Source organism: Crocuta crocuta, unplaced genomic scaffold (assembly GCF_008692635.1).
Source record: "Crocuta crocuta isolate KB4526 unplaced genomic scaffold, BGI_CrCroc_1.0 scaffold537, whole genome shotgun sequence".
Taxonomy (NCBI): domain Eukaryota; kingdom Metazoa; phylum Chordata; class Mammalia; order Carnivora; family Hyaenidae; genus Crocuta; species Crocuta crocuta.
This window is the reverse complement of record NW_027528878.1, coordinates 241,300-261,263: the sequence shown is the minus strand read 5'-3', so window position 1 is coordinate 261,263 and position 19,964 is coordinate 241,300. Positions and strand designations below refer to the sequence as shown.

The 19,964-nt window shown below is 37.8% G+C and overlaps 1 long non-coding RNA gene across 1 annotated transcript; it reads right to left on the bottom strand.

The window, feature by feature from the left end:
- Positions 1-18,332: 18,332 nt before the first annotated feature.
- Positions 18,333-19,480, bottom strand: LOC144225552 (uncharacterized). The gene is made up of 2 exons (XR_013333342.1): positions 19,352-19,480; positions 18,333-18,602 (listed from the first exon to the last, which is right to left on the bottom strand). It is a non-coding gene; the product is annotated as an uncharacterized LOC144225552 (long non-coding RNA).
- Between the last annotated feature and the right edge of the window lie 484 nt (positions 19,481-19,964).

The following is a 19,964-nucleotide window of genomic DNA, read 5'->3' as shown; positions in this document are numbered from 1 at the left end:
TTAACATTTTAATCTATGATGTTTATAGACTGACAAAGTTAACCAAAGAGTAACCACAAGAGACTCTTTTTTTTTTAATGTTTTATTTATTTCTAGGAGAGAGAGAGAGAGGGACAGCGTGAGCAGGGGAAGGTCAGAGAGAGAGGGAGTCACAGACTGAAACAGGCTCCAGGCTCTGAGCTAGCAGTCAGCACAGAGCCCGGCGCGGGGCTCGAACCCACGAACCGCGAGATCATGACCTAAGCAAAAGTCGGACGCTTAACCGACTAAGCCACCCCGGCGCCCCCAAGAGACTCTTGTATACATAACTGGTGCCTTGTACACATTAGAATGTGCCAGGAGTTGTAATGTTTGTTTTTACTATTATGAAATTCAGAGCCATACAAAAGGTGCATTTTGGTTCTATCATATGTAGGCACATAGGTCCAGAGAGGCACAAAGATTTATCCAAAGGTAAGGTGAAATAGTGGCTCCATTAGGAGTGGTTCAAATATCCTACATTTTGGTCAAAGCTTCTTTCTACCACACCATGGTAGGTAGTTTTCTCTATAAAAGTGATGATGCTTATTCATTCACTTAAGAAATGGAAAATCAGGGAACATAATTATAATTTGTGGGAAGTAATATGAATAACAAAATCTGAGTGCTACAGGAGAGACAAGTAGGCTTGGGTGGCTAGGAATGGTGGCCTTGAGAAGGTAACCTGCCATGTGAGTTCCAAAAAATGAGAATGAAAAGCCAGAGCAAGAGAGGAATAAAGGGAATATATGTCAGAGAAAATGGTATGTTTCAAGTCCCTGAGCCAGGAGAGCACTGTCTCTTAAAGAAGCCAAGATACAGTCATTATGGATGGAGGACAGCTAGAATAGAAGAGAACACTGAGGAGGTGGCCAAGGCAGAAGACATACCATATGAAGACAATCTATTGGGTCAGGGATCTGGGACTTTACATGAAATGCAGTAGGAAACCACTAACAAGTCTTAAACAGAAAAGTAAACAGCATCTCCCTGATGAGTAGTAATGTCAAGATCTTTTCATGTGGTTTTTTTTGGCCATTTTTATTTCTGCTTTGGAAAAATGTTCATTCAGGTTCTCTGCCCATTTTTAATTGGATTATTTGTTCTTTTGAAGTTGAGTTGTTTAAGTTCTTTATATATTTTGGATATTAACACCTTATGGATGGTATAATGCTAAGTGAGATAAGTCAGACCAAAAAAAAAAAAAAACCCCACAAAACCCCCCAAATACCACATGATTACACTCATGTCAAATTTAAGAAACAAATAAACAATGAAAAAAGAGAAAAACAAAAAAAAGGTGCTTTTTAAAACTTTTTTTAAAATGTATTTAAGTAATCTCATGACTCAACATGGGGCTCAAACTCACAACCCTGAGATTAAGAGTTGCATACTCCTCTGAGCCAGCCAGGCACCCCAATAACAGGTTCTTAAGCACAGAGAACAAATTGGTGGTTATCAGAGAGAAGGTGGGTGGGGGTATGGGTGAAAGAGATAAGGAATTTTAAAGTACACTTATCATAAGTTCTGAATAATGTATAGAATTGTTGAATCATTATATTGTATACCTAATACTAATATAACACTGTATGTTAATTATACTTAAGGAAAATGAAATAAAATAAAATACCTGGATTGTAAGTGTGAAAAAGTAAATGGCATCTAATATATATTTGTAAGGGTCTCTCTGGATTTTATGTCAAGAATGTATCAGAGGGAAGCAAGAGTGGAATCGAGAGGAGTAATTAAGAGACTATTGTAATATGTAGGTGATCAATGAGTGTGATTCTAAAAGTGGCTGTGAAGGTGCAGATATGGAGAGATTAGAGATATATTTTTGAGGTAGAAATGGAAGGAATTACTTATGGATTTGAAATGAGAAGTAAGGAAAATGTAGTATCAAAATAACTGTTACATTTATGGCTTAGCAATTTCTTTTTTTATGGTTTAGCAATTTCTGGCTTCCAATCTTACATTTCTGGGTTGGTATTATTTTCTGAGATAATAAAAACTAAAGTAAGAGCAGAATGGTGAGAGAAGGAGGACATAGATCAAGGTTTATATTTGTATAATTTAAATTTGGGATGCTATTGAAGTGAAGCTTTCAGAAATCTGCAGATCAGAAGAGAAGTCTCTATTGAAGGGGTATATCTGGGCACCGCTGCTAAGTGGATAGACTAGAAGCCAAAACAAGGGGAAGCTCACTTAGAGAGAGATGTGGTGTGGGTCATGGCTACTGTGTCTGTCTGTCCTCCTGGAAATATTCTGCAGAGCCCAAGCTATTCCTTTGTCCAGCTGATTTTCCCTCTGTCCTCAAAAAAAAGTTATTGGATTAGCATTTGTCTCAGGTCTTCTTATCTAGTATGAACCTGCTGGCCTGTCTTAACCTTTCAAAAGAATAGAGTCAGGAAACAGGGAGGAAGATAATTACTTAGCAATGCTAATGACCTACACCTGGCTGCAACAACCATTTTCTTAAAAAACAACAACAACTCACATTTTAGAGCTGCTTGGTGCATGGATGCATTAATCACATTTGCATACTGTGCTCTATTTCAGATGACTTGAATGTGATAACTCGGAGCAATCCATATTTATGATTTGAAAATTGCTGACTGAATAATTACACATTAAGTAACTTCTGTTTCCTTGTATATTATTGTTTCTAATTAGCAATGAGGGAAAATAAAGTCATCATTATTTATGGATACAGTTTAGGCTTGGCATTTATATTGGGCTTGCTATCTTCATATCACTTCAATGCCACTGCTCAGCAGCTTCCTGTGATCTCACAGAGCTGGTCAGCCCTGGGGGCAGGAAGGTCTCATCCTCCTACCTTTTCTAGCACTCTTCTGCTGTTTTCCTCCATATTTCTTCAGATTTTCACTCAAGTCTCTACTCCAGGGACTCCTCACCAAGCATTGTCTTTATACCTTCATATAGTCTCATGTACCATAAAGGGGAAAAAAATTCTAAAATCAATTTCCTGAAGTATTGCTACATGACATTCATGCTTTTTTTAAAAGATTACTTATTTTTTGAGATTATTTATTATTCATTTATTTATTTTTGAGACAGAGAGAGAGACAGCACAAGCTGCAATGGGTAGAGAGAGAGGGAGACACAGAATCTGAAAGAGGCTCCAGGTTCTGAGCTGTCAGCACAGAGCCCGATGCAGAGCTCAAACCCACGGACTGCAATATCATGATCTGAGCCGAAGCCAGCCACTTAACCAACTGAGCCACCCAGACGCCCCGAAATTCATTCTTTCTATAATGGATTATTCAATGTTTGGACTTTTTTTGGTGGGCTTGTGTCTGTGTGTGTGTGTGTGTGTGTGTGTGTGTGTGTGTGTGTGTGGTGAAACAGGAACAATTCTTTTTTCTTTCATACTTTATTGTCAAGTTGGTTTCCATATAACACCAGTGCTCACCCAAAAAGTGCTCTCCTCCATGCCCAGCATCCACCTTCCCCTCCCTTCCACCCCTATCAGCCGTCAGTTTATTCTCGGTATTCAAGAGTCTTTCTCATGGTTTACCTCCCTCCCTCTCCCCAACTATTTTTCCCCGTCTCCCCTCCATGGTACTCTCTTAAGTTTCTCCTGTTCCACTTATAAGTGAAAACATATGGCATCTGTCTTTCTCTACCTGACTTATTTCGCTCAGCATAACACCTTCAAGTTCCATCCACGTTGCTACAAATAGCCAGAGTTCATTCTTTCCCTTTTGCCATGCAGTACTCCATTACATAGATAAACCACATCTTCTTGATCCATTCATCAGTTGATGGACACTTAGGCTCTTTCCATGATTTGGCTATTGTTGAAAGTGCTGCTATGAACATTGGGGTACATGTGCCCCTATGCTTCAACACTTCTGTATCCCTTGGGTAAATTCCTAGCAGTGCTATTGCTGGGTCATAGGGGAGTTCTATTGTTAATTTCCTGAGGAACCTCCACACTGTTTTCCAGAGGGGCTGTACCAGTTTACATTCCCACCAAGTGTAGGAGGGTGTTTCTCCACTTCCTCACCAGCATCCAGAGTCTCCTGACTTGTTCATTTTAGCCACTCTCACAGGCATGAGGTGTTATCTTAGTGTCGTTTTGATTTGCATTTCCCTAATGATAAGTGATGCTGAGCATTGTTTCATGGATGTCTGTTGGGTTTTCAATGTAGAGTATCATGTTATCTGTGAAAAGTGAAAGTTTGACTTCTTCTTTGCCAATTCTGATGTCTTTTATTTCCTTTTGTTGTCTGATTGCTGATGCTAGGATTCCAGAACTATGTTAAACAACAGTGGTGAGAGTGGACATCCCTGTTGTGATCCTGATCTCAGGGGGAAAGGTCCCTGGTTTTCCCCATTGAAGATGATATTAGCTGTGAACTTCTCATAAATGGCTCTTATGATGTTTAAGTAAGCTCCTTCTATCCCAACTTTCTCAAGGGTATTTATTAAGAAAGGATGCTGTGTTTTGTCAAATGCTTTTTCTGCATCTATCGACAGGATCTTGTGGTTTTTATCTTTTCTTTTGTTAACGTGATGTATCATATTAACTGATTTGTGAACATTGAACCAGCACTATAAACCAGGAATAAATCCCACTCGATCATGGTGGATAATTCCTTTTATATGCTGTTGCATTTGATTTGCAAGTATCTTGTTGAGGATTTTTGCATCCATATTCAGCAAGGATATTGACCTGTAGTGTTTTTTTTTGCTGGGTCTCTGTCTGGTTTGGGAATCAAAGTGATGCAGCCTTTGTAGAATGAGTCCAGAAATTTTCCTTCCATTTCTAGTCTTAGGAGTAGCTTGAGAAGAATGGGTATTAACTCTGATTTAAATATCTGATAGAAATCCTCAGAGAAGCCATCTGGTCCAGGGCTCCTATTCGTTGGAAAATTTTTGATAACTGATTCAATTTCTTCACTAGCTATGGGTCTGTTCAGATTTTTTATCTCTTCCCATTTGAGATTTTGTAGTGTGTGTTTTTAGGAATTTTTCCATTTCTTCTAAGTTGTCCAGATTGTTGGCATATATCTTTTCATAGTATTCCCTGATAATCGCTTGTATTTCTGAGGGATTGGTTGTAATAAATCCATTTTCATACATTATTTTGTCTATTTGGGTGCTCTCTTTTCTTTTTGGGATGCCTGGCTAGAGGTTGATAAATTTTGTTTATTTTTTCAAAAAACCAACTCTTGGTTTCATTGATCTGTTCAACTGTTTTCTTGGATTCTATATAGTTTATTTCTGCCCGGATCTTTGTTATTTCTCTTCTTCTGCTGGGTTTGGGGTGCTCTTGATTCTCTCCTTCTAGTTCCTTTAGGCATGCTATTAGATTTTGTATTTGTGCTTTTTCTAGTTTCTTTTTTTGTTAAATTCTTAATGTTTACTTTATTTCTGAGAAAGAGAGAGAGAGAGAGAGAGGCAGCATGAGCAGAGAAGGGTCAGAGAGAGAGGGAGACACAAAATCTGAAACAGGCTCCAGGCTCTGAGCTGGCTGTCATCACAAAGCCCAACGCGGGGCTCGAACCCACAAACCGTGAGATCATGACCTGAGCCGAAGTCAGACGCTTAACCAACTGAGCCACCCAGGCATCTAGTTTCTTTAAATAGGCCTGGAGAGCAATGTACTTTCCTCTTATGATTGCCTTTGCCACATCTCAAAGAGTTTGGATTGTTGTATTTTTATTATCATTTGTTTCCATACATTTTTTTAATTTCATCTCTAATTACCTGATTGGCCCATTCATTCTTTAGTAGGGTGTTTTTTAACCTTCATGTTTTTGGAGATTTTCCAGACTTTTCCCTGTGGTTTATTTCAAGTTTCATAGCATTGTGATCTGAACTTGTGCATGGTATAATCTCAATTCTTTTATATTTATTGAGAGCTGCTTTATGTCCTAGTGTGTGATCTATCTTGGAGAATGTGCCATGTGCACTTACAAGAAAGTGAATTCCATAGCCTCAGGATGTAGAATTCCAAATATATCTGTCAAATGCATCTGGTCCAATGTGTCATTCAAGTTCATTGTTTCTTTACTGATTTTTCTGTCTAGTTGATCTATTCATTGCTGTAAGTGGAGTATTAAAGTCCCCTGCTATTAGCACATTCTTATCAATAGGATTTTTTCTGTTTGTGGTTAACTTTTTTATGTATTTGGATGCTCCTGAATTCGTTGCATATACATTTATAATTGTTAGCTCTTCCTGATGGATAGACCCTGTAATTATTATATAATGTCATTCTTCATCCCTTGTTACTGCCTTTACTTTAAAGCCCAGTTTGTCTGATACAAGTGTGGCTACTTCAGCTTTCTTTTGACTGCCAGTAGTATGATAGATAGTTCTCCATCCCCTCACTTTCCATCTGACAGTGTCCTCAGGTCTAAAATGAGTCTTTCGTAGACCTCAAATAGATGGATTTTGATTTTTACCATTCTGATACCCTATGTCTTTTGATTTGAACACTTAGTCCACTTACATTCAGTGTTATTACTGAAAAATATGGGTTTAGAGTCATTGTGTTCTTTGTAGGATTCATGCTTGTGCTGGTGTCTCTGGTACTTTGTGTTCCTTGCAACATTTCCCTCATAGAGCGCCCCTTAGGATGTCTTGTAGGGCTAGTTTAGTGGTGATTAATTCTTTCAATTTTTGTTTATTTGGGAAGACTTTTATTTCCTTCTATTCTGAATGACAGTCTCGCTGGGTAGAGGATTCTTGGCTGCATATTTTTTCTGTTCATCAAATTGAAGATTTCCTGCCATTCCCTTCTGGCGTGCCAAGTTTCACTAGATGGGTCTGTAACTAATCTGATAGGTCTCCCTCTGTATGTTAGGGCCCTTTGATCTCTAGCTGCTTTCAGAATTCTTTTTTTGTCCTTATATTTTGCCAGTTCACTGTGATATGTCATGCAGAAGATCAATTTAAATTACAACTGAGGGGAGTTCTCTGTGCCTCTTGGATTTCCATGTCTGTTTCCTTCCCCAGATTGGGGAAATTCTCAGCTATAATTTGTTCAAGTGTCCTTTCTCTCTCTCTTCATCTTTTGGAAATTGTATAATATGGATATTGTTCCGTTTGATTGTATCACTCAGTTCTGGATGTCTCCTTTTGTGCTCCGGGATCAATTTATCTCTTTTTCTTGGCTTTTTCTTTTTCTATAATTTTGTCTTCTAATTCACCTATTCTCCTCTCTGCCTCTTCAATCCGTGCTGTGGCCACCTCCATTTTATTATGCACCTTACTTGTAGCATTTTTTAATTCATCACAGCTATTTTTAAGGTCCATAGNTGTGTGTGTGTGTGTGTGTGTGTGTGTGTGTGGTGAAACAGGAACAATTCTTTTTTCTTTCATACTTTATTGTCAAGTTGGTTTCCATATAACACCAGTGCTCACCCAAAAAGTGCTCTCCTCCATGCCCAGCATCCACCTTCCCCTCCCTTCCACCCCTATCAGCCGTCAGTTTATTCTCGGTATTCAAGAGTCTTTCTCATGGTTTACCTCCCTCCCTCTCCCCAACTATTTTTCCCCGTCTCCCCTCCATGGTACTCTCTTAAGTTTCTCCTGTTCCACTTATAAGTGAAAACATATGGCATCTGTCTTTCTCTACCTGACTTATTTCGCTCAGCATAACACCTTCAAGTTCCATCCACGTTGCTACAAATAGCCAGAGTTCATTCTTTCCCTTTTGCCATGCAGTACTCCATTACATAGATAAACCACATCTTCTTGATCCATTCATCAGTTGATGGACACTTAGGCTCTTTCCATGATTTGGCTATTGTTGAAAGTGCTGCTATGAACATTGGGGTACATGTGCCCCTATGCTTCAACACTTCTGTACCCCTTGGGTAAATTCCTAGCAGTGCTATTGCTGGGTCATAGGGGAGTTCTATTGTTAATTTTTTGGGGAACCTCCACACTGTTTTCCAGAGGGGCTGTACCAGTTTACATTCCCACCAAGTGTAGGAGGGTGTTTCTCCACTTCCTCACCAGCATCCAGAGTCTCCTGACTTGTTCATTTTAGCCACTCTCACAGGCATGAGGTGTTATCTTAGTGTCGTTTTGATTTGCATTTCCCTAATGATAAGTGATGCTGAGCATTGTTTCATGGATGTCTGTTGGGTTTTCAATGTAGAGTATCATGTTATCTGTGAAAAGTGAAAGTTTGACTTCTTCTTTGCCAATTCTGATGTCTTTTATTTCCTTTTGTTGTCTGATTGCTGATGCTAGGATTCCAGAACTATGTTAAACAACAGTGGTGAGAGTGGACATCCCTGTTGTGATCCTGATCTCAGGGGGAAAGGTCCCTGGTTTTCCCCATTGAAGATGATATTAGCTGTGAACTTCTCATAAATGGCTCTTATGATGTTTAAGTAAGCTCCTTCTATCCCAACTTTCTCAAGGGTATTTATTAAGAAAGGATGCTGTGTTTTGTCAAATGCTTTTTCTGCATCTATCGACAGGATCTTGTGGTTTTTATCTTTTCTTTTGTTAACGTGATGTATCATATTAACTGATTTGTGAACATTGAACCAGCACTATAAACCAGGAATAAATCCCACTCGATCATGGTGGATAATTCCTTTTATATGCTGTTGCATTTGATTTGCAAGTATCTTGTTGAGGATTTTTGCATCCATATTCAGCAAGGATATTGACCTGTAGTGTTTTTTTTTGCTGGGTCTCTGTCTGGTTTGGGAATCAAAGTGATGCAGCCTTTGTAGAATGAGTCCAGAAATTTTCCTTCCATTTCTAGTCTTAGGAGTAGCTTGAGAAGAATGGGTATTAACTCTGATTTAAATATCTGATAGAAATCCTCAGAGAAGCCATCTGGTCCAGGGCTCCTATTCGTTGGAAAATTTTTGATAACTGATTCAATTTCTTCACTAGCTATGGGTCTGTTCAGATTTTTTATCTCTTCCCATTTGAGATTTTGTAGTGTGTGTTTTTAGGAATTTTTCCATTTCTTCTAAGTTGTCCAGATTGTTGGCATATATCTTTTCATAGTATTCCCTGATAATCGCTTGTATTTCTGAGGGATTGGTTGTAATAAATCCATTTTCATACATTATTTTGTCTATTTGGGTGCTCTCTTTTCTTTTTGGGATGCCTGGCTAGAGGTTGATAAATTTTGTTTATTTTTTCAAAAAACCAACTCTTGGTTTCATTGATCTGTTCAACTGTTTTCTTGGATTCTATATAGTTTATTTCTGCCCGGATCTTTGTTATTTCTCTTCTTCTGCTGGGTTTGGGGTGCTCTTGATTCTCTCCTTCTAGTTCCTTTAGGCATGCTATTAGATTTTGTATTTGTGCTTTTTCTAGTTTCTTTTTTTGTTAAATTCTTAATGTTTACTTTATTTCTGAGAAAGAGAGAGAGAGAGAGAGAGGCAGCATGAGCAGAGAAGGGTCAGAGAGAGAGGGAGACACAAAATCTGAAACAGGCTCCAGGCTCTGAGCTGGCTGTCATCACAAAGCCCAACGCGGGGCTCGAACCCACAAACCGTGAGATCATGACCTGAGCCGAAGTCAGACGCTTAACCAACTGAGCCACCCAGGCATCTAGTTTCTTTAAATAGGCCTGGAGAGCAATGTACTTTCCTCTTATGATTGCCTTTGCCACATCTCAAAGAGTTTGGATTGTTGTATTTTTATTATCATTTGTTTCCATACATTTTTTTAATTTCATCTCTAATTACCTGATTGGCCCATTCATTCTTTAGTAGGGTGTTTTTTAACCTTCATGTTTTTGGAGATTTTCCAGACTTTTCCCTGTGGTTTATTTCAAGTTTCATAGCATTGTGATCTGAACTTGTGCATGGTATAATCTCAATTCTTTTATATTTATTGAGAGCTGCTTTATGTCCTAGTGTGTGATCTATCTTGGAGAATGTGCCATGTGCACTTACAAGAAAGTGAATTCCATAGCCTCAGGATGTAGAATTCCAAATATATCTGTCAAATGCATCTGGTCCAATGTGTCATTCAAGTTCATTGTTTCTTTACTGATTTTTCTGTCTAGTTGATCTATTCATTGCTGTAAGTGGAGTATTAAAGTCCCCTGCTATTAGCACATTCTTATCAATAGGATTTTTTCTGTTTGTGGTTAACTTTTTTATGTATTTGGATGCTCCTGAATTCGTTGCATATACATTTATAATTGTTAGCTCTTCCTGATGGATAGACCCTGTAATTATTATATAATGTCATTCTTCATCCCTTGTTACTGCCTTTACTTTAAAGCCCAGTTTGTCTGATACAAGTGTGGCTACTTCAGCTTTCTTTTGACTGCCAGTAGTATGATAGATAGTTCTCCATCCCCTCACTTTCCATCTGACAGTGTCCTCAGGTCTAAAATGAGTCTTTCGTAGACCTCAAATAGATGGATTTTGATTTTTACCATTCTGATACCCTATGTCTTTTGATTTGAACACTTAGTCCACTTACATTCAGTGTTATTACTGAAAAATATGGGTTTAGAGTCATTGTGTTCTTTGTAGGATTCATGCTTGTGCTGGTGTCTCTGGTACTTTGTGTTCCTTGCAACATTTCCCTCATAGAGCGCCCCTTAGGATGTCTTGTAGGGCTAGTTTAGTGGTGATTAATTCTTTCAATTTTTGTTTATTTGGGAAGACTTTTATTTCCTTCTATTCTGAATGACAGTCTCGCTGGGTAGAGGATTCTTGGCTGCATATTTTTTCTGTTCATCAAATTGAAGATTTCCTGCCATTCCCTTCTGGCGTGCCAAGTTTCACTAGATGGGTCTGTAACTAATCTGATAGGTCTCCCTCTGTATGTTAGGGCCCTTTGATCTCTAGCTGCTTTCAGAATTCTTTTTTTGTCCTTATATTTTGCCAGTTCACTGTGATATGTCATGCAGAAGATCAATTTAAATTACAACTGAGGGGAGTTCTCTGTGCCTCTTGGATTTCCATGTCTGTTTCCTTCCCCAGATTGGGGAAATTCTCAGCTATAATTTGTTCAAGTGTCCTTTCTCTCTCTCTTCATCTTTTGGAAATTGTATAATATGGATATTGTTCCGTTTGATTGTATCACTCAGTTCTGGATGTCTCCTTTTGTGCTCCGGGATCAATTTATCTCTTTTTCTTGGCTTTTTCTTTTTCTATAATTTTGTCTTCTAATTCACCTATTCTCCTCTCTGCCTCTTCAATCCGTGCTGTGGCCACCTCCATTTTATTATGCACCTTACTTGTAGCATTTTTTAATTCATCACAGCTATTTTTAAGGTCCATAGTCTTTGTAGCAATAGCACTCTGGTGTCTCCCATGCCTTTTTCAAGCCCAGAAATTAATTTTGATGACAATTGTTCTAAATTCTTGCTCAGTTATGTTGCTTATATCTGTTTTGACCAATTCTTTAGCTGTCACTTCTTCCTGGAATTTCTTTAGAGAAGAGTTCTTCCATTTTGTCATTTTGGCTAGCTTTCTGTCTCTTGTATGTTTTAAAAACTTGTTATATGGTCTACACCTGTGAGTACCGTCATATTAAAGAAGGCTCATTGACTGTCCAGGGCCTGTCTGTTCAGGAAGTGTTCTTTTAAGGTGTCTCTTGGTGTCTCTTGTTGAGTCTTTGGTTATTTTATTTCCTTACTTGTAATGATATTTGGGACTCTCCACCATGTTTACTTTCGCTTGTTTCTTGTGGTTGCCCTATGAGGCTGTCTTCTTAGTGGACTCTGTCTCTTGTCCTCTGAAACTATTGTGGTTCAGTGTCCTATGGCTTCAGGCCTTCTTTTTCTGAGAGATGTGGGTGAGTGTAATGTACAGAGCTCCCTACTCTCCACCATCTGGCCTCCTCCCTGGTGTTTGTTATTTTTATCATGAACAAACATTACTGGAGATATTTTTCTAAAGAGACCTAATTACTTTTCAAGCCTCTGCCGTTTAGATTCATACCCAGTACACAATGCCCATTTATTAATGCTAATATAAATGGACTTACTTTATTGCAACAAATAAGGAATCAACTCCATAGATATTGCACAAACATAACTGAACAAATCTTATGCTAAAGCAATACATCACTTCCACTCTTCTTTTAATAATTGTCTCTGGTTATATGTATGCAGATTCTGAGGTGTATGGCTAAAATTTTATATGAAAAATTAAAAACCTTTGTCTCTGTTAATATCCAATATATTTGTAACATACCAAATTTTCTGTAATATACCAAAATTTATGGGATACAGCAAAAACAGTTCTAAAAGGGATGTTGATAGTGTTAAATGCCAACTCAAGAAACAGGAAAACTCTTAAAAAGGACAACGTAACTTTACAATCAAGGAACTAGACAAAGAAGAACAAAGAAACCCAGAGGTAGTAAGAGGAAGGAAACAGAAAACATTAGATAAGAAATAAGTAAAATAGACACTAAAAATACTAATTGAAAATGTAAATGAAACTAAGAGTTGACTCTTTGAAAAGAAGCAAAATTCACAAACTTTTAATTGCATATACTAAGAAAACTCAAATATATAAAATCAGAAATGAAAGCGGAGATGTTACAACTGACACCACAGAAATACAAAAATTCACAAGACCACTATGAACAAGTATATACCCACAAGTTTGATGACCTACGAGAAATGGATAAATATATAGAAGCATACAAACCTATCAAGATTGATACATGATGAAATAGAAAATCTAAATAGACCAATTACTAGAAAGGTAATGGAATCAGTAATCATAAACCTCTCAACAAAAAAAGTTTAGAACCAGACAGTTTCACTGGTGAATCTACCAAACTTTCAAAGAATACTTAATACCAATCTTTTTAAAATTCCTCCAAAAAATATAAGAGGAGGGAATTCTTCCCAACTCATTTTATGGAGCCAGCGTTACTCTGATATCCAAACTAGATATGGATGCTACAAGAAAAGAAAATTACATGCAATATCCCTGAAGAACATAGATGTAAAACTTCTCAATAAAATATTATCAAACCAAATTCAACAAAACATTAAAATATCAAAGATCATACAATATGTTTTAAGTGGGATTCATTCCAGAAATGAAAGGATGGTTCAACATCCACAGATCAGTCAGTGTGTTCTGATTTCGCAGATCTGATTTCACATTAACAAAATGAAGGATTAAAATCATGTCATCTCAATAGATGCAGAAAAAGCATTTGATGACTTTTAACATTAATTTATTATGAAAAATCCCCAAAAAGCAGGTATAGAGGAAACATATCGCAACATGTTATAGGCCATCTATGATATGCCTACAGCTAACATCATACTCAATGATAAAAGCTGAAATTTTTTTCTCTAAGGTCAGGAAGAAAACAGCTGTTCCCACTTCTACTCAATAAAGTATGGGAAGTTTTAGAGAAATTAGGAAAGAAAACAAAGTAAAAGTCAACTAATTGAAAGGAAGAAGCAAAACTGTCACCATATGCAGATGATATGATATTATCAAGTTGACCCTTGAGCAATTTACAGGTTAGACACATTGACACCTTGTGCAGTCAAAAATCCATATAAAACTTTTGACACCCCACCCCCCGCAAATGTAACTACTAATGACCTACTGTTTACTGGAAGCCTTACTTCTAACAGTGAATTAACACATATTTTGTATGTGATATATTAACATACTGTATTTTTACAATAAAGTAAGGTGGAAAAAAGAAAATATTAAAATATCACAAGGCAGAGAAAACACATTTTATAGTGCTGTACTGTATTTATTTTTAAAAACCCGTGTATAAAGGAGTGCACACTGTTCAAAGCCTATGTTGTTCAATGGTCAACTATTACATAGAAACCTTTAAAAACTCCACCAAAAAATTGTTAGAACTAATAAATGAATTTAGTAAAGTTTCAGGATACAAAATCAATACATAAATATATGTTGCATTTCTCTATACTAATAACAGATTATCACAAATAGAAAGTAAGAAAATGACCCTATTTATAGTAGCATCAACAGAATTAAAGACCTAGGAATAAATTTAACCAGGAAGTGAGAGACTTGTATGTTGAAAACTGCAGGATATTAAGTGGAAAAAACTGTAGAAGAGACAAATAAATTCTCATGGATTGGAAGAATTAATATTGTTAAAATGTCTGTACTACCCAAAGCAATCCATAGATTCAATGCAGTCCCTATCAAAATTCCAATTACATTTTTCACAGAAATAGAATAAGCAATCCTAAAATTTGTATGGAACCACAAAAGAATCTGAATAGCCAAAAAAAAGTTCTTGAGAAAAAAGAATAAATTTGGAAGTGTCACACTGATTTCAAACTCTATTACAAAGCAATAGAAATTAACACAGTATGGTATTGGCATAAAGACAGATATATAGATTCATGGAGCATAATAGAGCTCAATATAAATTCACACATATATGGTCAATTAATTAATTTACAACAAAAGAGTTGAGAATATACAGCAGGAAAAGGACAGTGTCTTCAATAAGTGGTGTTGGGAAAACTATACATTCACATGCAGAAAGAAAGAAAGAAAGAAAGAAAGGGAGGGAAAGAAACTGGACCACTATCATCTATCATACACAAAAATTAACCCAGAATGGATGAAAATAAAACCTGAACCCAAAATGGATGAACATAAGACCTGAAACAAAACACATTCAGAAGAAAACATAGTCAGTAAGCTCCTTGACATGAGTCTTGGCAATGTTTTTAGAATCTAACACCAGAAGTGAAAATAAACAAGTAAGACTACAGCTACTGAAAGGCTTCTGTTCAGCAAAGAAAACCATCAATAAAATGAAAAGACATCCTACTCAATGGGAGAAGATATTTGCAAATCAAATGCAGACATACCCCAGTGCACATAAAAGTTATGCTTACACTATACTGTTAGTCTATTAAGTGTTCAATAGCATTGTGCCTAAAAAACAATGTACACACCTTTATTAAAAATACTTTATTGTTAAAAAGCACTAACCATATCTGAGTTTTCAGTAAGTCATGATCACTGATTAGATCACATAACAAACAGAATAACAGAGAAAAAGTTTGAAATGTTATGAGAATTACCAAAACATGACTCAGAGGCTTGAAGTGAATAAACGCTATTGAGAAACTGGTGCCAATAGAATTGCCTGACACAGGGTTGACACAAACCTTCAATTTATAGAAACAAACAAACAAAACCCCACAATATTTACAAAGCACAATAGAGTGAAGTTCAATAAAACAAGGTGTGTCTGTATCTGACAAGGGGCTAATATTCAGTATATATAAAGAACTCATGCAACTCAATAGTCAACACAAACACACACACACACACACACACACACCAGCAATTTGATTAAAAAATGAGCAGATGATCTGAATGGGCCCTTTTCCAAAGCCATCCAGATGGCCAACAGGTACATGAAAAGATATTCAACATCACTCATTATCAGGGAAATGTAAGTCAAAACCATAATGAGACATTCACCCACACCAGTCAGAATAGCTAGTATCAAGAAGACAAGAAATAACGAAGGTTGGCTTGGATGTGGAGAAAAGGGAACCATTGTGCACTGTTGGTGGCAATATAAATTGGTGCAGTCACTATGAAAAACACTGTAAGGATTCCTCAAAAAATTAAAAGTAGAACTGCCATTTGTCCAAGTAATTCCACTTCTGGGTATTTATCTGAAGAACATGGAGACACTGACTTGAAAAGATAACTGCATCACCACATCAATCGCAGCATTATTCACAACAGCTAGGGCACAGAAACAATCTAAGTATCCATCAATGGATGGATAGATTTTTTAAAAATTATGTATATATACAGACTTTCCTGACACAGGGTTGACACAAACCTTCAATTTATGGAAACAAACAAACAAAAATCATATTATTAATCCAGAAAAAAAGAAGGAAATGTTGCTTTTTGCACAACACGGATGGATCATGAGGGTATTATGTTAAATAAGTCAGAAAACCACAGATACCATATCATCTCTCTTTATGTGGAGTCTAAATTAAAAACAAAATTGAAAACCATGTTCATAGATACAGAGAACAGACTGGTGATTATTAGTGGTGGCAGCCATGGCATGGGGGAAATGAGTGAACTGTTTTTATTTTTAGCTTAAATAATATAAAATACTACCTCTCTCATATTTGGTTATTATATAATATACTGTATGTAATACATTTTACTTCTCTAAGTCTCAGATTTTACTTAAAGACTTTGGCGTAAATCAATGGGTCTTAACCTGGGAGGTGCACCACATTTGCCTAACAAAATTTTACTAAAACATAAGTGTTTGGTTCCACTGTCAGAACTTGGGATTTGGTAGACCTGAAGTGGGTCTTAGGCAGCAAAACAGATAAAACATTTTTGAATGATTCTGATGCTCACTAATGCTGAGAAAATTTGTAGTCTAGAAGATTCTCAAGGTTGGAAAATAAAATCAACAAGGTCCAGGCTCTAGCTCAGTCAAGTTAAACAGAATTTCTGGAAAAGGGATGAGGTCTTACTGGTTTGTTTTTGTTTTTGTTTATTTGAGCTCCCCCAGTGGTTCTATGTGCAGCCAATATTTAGAACTATTGATCCACTCTAAAAGATAGCCAAAATCATTGGCAATTCTCCTCTCATTCTGAGAGCACAATGAAGACTGATTTAAAACAAGAGGAAAAGTCTCTCAAATCACAGGTACACAAGAAGTAAACCTGTTTGTTGGCAAGATCCGAGATTCTGATGTTGACATGAGAAACAGAAGTCTGTTTAGCCTTTGGCTCTAGTCCAAGTTCACCAGTCTTGAAAAAAAGAATTCCCCAGGGATCCATCCTACGCTTCTGAATTTGGGCTTTCAAACAAAAGTCTATTAATAACAAAATGTTACCGGGGCACCTGGGTGGCTCAGTCGGTTAAGTGTCCGACTTCGGATCAGGTCATGATCTTGCGGTTCGTGGGCTGGAACCCCGCGTCGCGCTCTGTGCTGACAGCTAGCTTAGAGCCTGGAGTCTGTTTCAGATTCTGTGTCTCCCTCTCTCTCTGACCCTCCCCCACTCATGTTCTGTCTCTCTGTCTCAAAAATAAATAAACTATAAAAAATTTTTTTAAAAAAATGACAAAATGTTACCTTAATTTCTCTTGCCACTGTTAGCATATCCATATATTTCCTTTAAAGAACTCATGTAGAGGAGTAGTGGGTAATATAAGAAGGGATTTATATATTCCTACATCCCCTAACCAAATTGCCACATAGAGTATCAATAGGTAAAAAATAAATACAAAAGATATATAAGGCTGAAGGGTTTCCTAGTGGTTTACTGGATCGTATCCCATAGTCCCATACAGGGGATTGTCCCTGAGCCTGCATATCTCTTGATGGAGACAGGGAGAGACAGACTCAAGGCCACCCAGTTAGAAGCTGTAAGATGACCTAATGAATCAACAGACCAAAGACTCCAAGGCATAACTATTATGCATATATACAGGATTTACAAGGGAAAAATAAATAAATAATATTCAGAAAAATAGGCTGTGCCTTTCATATTCTATTCAAAGGATGATAATTCTTCTTTAAAATGTGCCCAAACAATAGTAGGGATATTAATGCCATGAAGACAAAAGGCAGCTGTAAATTGTACGAGGTGATAATCAAATGACCAACCTAGAGACCAGGGAGGGCAGCAAGGTAATGAAAGCTTTCCTCCTGGGAGCATGAAGAGATGCAGCGGCAGAGACAAGGACAGATGGGCTGACAGACAGTGTCCTCCATTCCAATACCTATGTCTGTCAAGTTCAGCATTTGGAGGGGCTGACAGTAATAACCATGTCCCTCTGGAAGTGGCTACAGGCTTCAAGGGGTAGAGATGCACAATGGGTTCTCCTGCAGAAACCAAATGTCCTTCACACTAGCCTCTGTCCTCTCTCAGCTCCCTCAGCATTTGGAACAGTCAGAGGAAAAGAAAGGGGGTGGGGGAGTTGTTCAGCAATGCCTGGATCTGAGCTTCCTAGGGCATAGGTGATATGAAGAAACAGGAGTTTATGAGCAGGGAGGGGTCAGTGCCTTGTCTAACCAGATAGCTATTATGACCCAGAATATGGGTTCTCTCCTGTCAGTGATATACTTCCCAAAAGCAAGCCCATTTACTTAAATAAAACCCTATAGTGATAACTAATTTTTGAAAAGAAATCACCAACACACGGTTATAGTATTATTTTTCAATGAAAATAATCTGTTGTTTTATCTTTTATACTAGGAGAAATTACACAAGAGAACTAAATGTTGCACATAAGCGGAAGAAAAGTCAGGTCCTCAGAAAGACATCCACAGTTGAAATTAGGGGGTCTTGGTTGAAAGTGTGAATTACTGCCATTCTTATTTATTTACATAGGGATCTGGAATCATATCAGTCTTGGTTAGGACCCTCCCCCCCCCCCACACACACTTTGTTCTCAGATTAAGTCAATTTATCACTCCACCTTCATATTATGCTTCCTTATTGAAAACAGCAGCAGTCTCTGATGACAGTTTGGATGTTCAATAGCAGCGCTAGCCAGATGAGCCTTGGAAAGAGGAACCAACATTCTTGGGCTTGGTGGTGCCTTCCTGGACCTTTGCACAAGCACCTGCTAAAAACAGAGGCCAAGTGACATCCACAAGATGATCCTGAACATTGGTGGTCAGATGGATGGCTCATTTACTGTGGAGGTTTCACTGACCAGGAAACCTGCATGCTTTACCCATTCCCAGAGGTCCAGGTGCATTCCACTTCTGCAAACCTCATCTCCTATCTTCAATGAATTATTGTGTTACTTAATTATTGAAATTGTTTTCTGTTAAAATAATCATTCACTTTGATAAACTGGCTGCAAGCATCTCATCATGCTAACAGCTTATGAAAGATTTAAGTAGGGGCCAGAGGGAGAGCCAGAGTGCACCAGCTCTGCTTGCTCTAAGATATGGAGAGAGGCTCCCATCTGTTGGAGCTGCAGGTTTCAGTTGGTAGGAAAGACAACTGACTTGTGCCCTGGGAAATGGACTCACATTTCCCCCAAAAATGGTTTGATGATTAAGAGACAGTTTTATGCCAGATTTGTAATGTTCTAAGCTGTGATGACTCGACCTGCAATTGAAACTCAGAAAAATCATGATGAGCAGACGGTGATTCCAGGAGTAATGAGCCTAATTACCACTATTGTAATTAATTAGCAGGTGGGAAAGGGAAAGCTGGATTCTGGAAGTCAAGGATTCTGAAGAACCAAGCTTTCCATGTTTATGACAGAAATGAAATAACTTTGGGGGTAATAAAACTTGTCAATACAGGGGACCCACAAAGCACAGGATGGATAAGAGATTCAGAGCCAGAACCTGCTCTTACCTGGCAAAGCAAGATGCATAACTTCCCCTTTAGAATCTGAGTAGTAGAATCTTCCATCCATGTCCCCATTTCCCTGATGTTTCAAGACCCAATCTGGCCAGATGGACCTTGAGGGTGTTATGCTGAGCCTAATAAGTCAAGCAGGGAAAGACAAATACCATATATATGCACGTATAGGAGGATTAGGAGGAACTTAACGGAGGGCCATGGGGGAGNACCCAATCTGGCCAGGCCTAACACAGAGCCCAGATTATCTTGGTACTCAGGAAGTACCCATAGCACTAAACTGAATTTGCTGAAAGGAAAAGATCCAGAGCTAATTTCCCTGTGCTGTAGGTTACATATATGCAGATTAAAATATACTTCTCTAAGATGGAATGTGAAATAGAGACCAGGCCATGAGTAGGGCTTTCCATCAGAAAGGATTAGACAGCTACCCAGCGTATGCACTGAGGCCAGTCTTCAAATTACACCCTATCCCTGTCACATGCACACACACAGGAGAAATCTGGTAAACTGCATGACAATGGAATCCAATTTTATACCAGAAAGAAGACTTAGAAATTTCCAATTCAACCTCCTCCTTTGATGAATGAGTAAAAATTTAACCCAG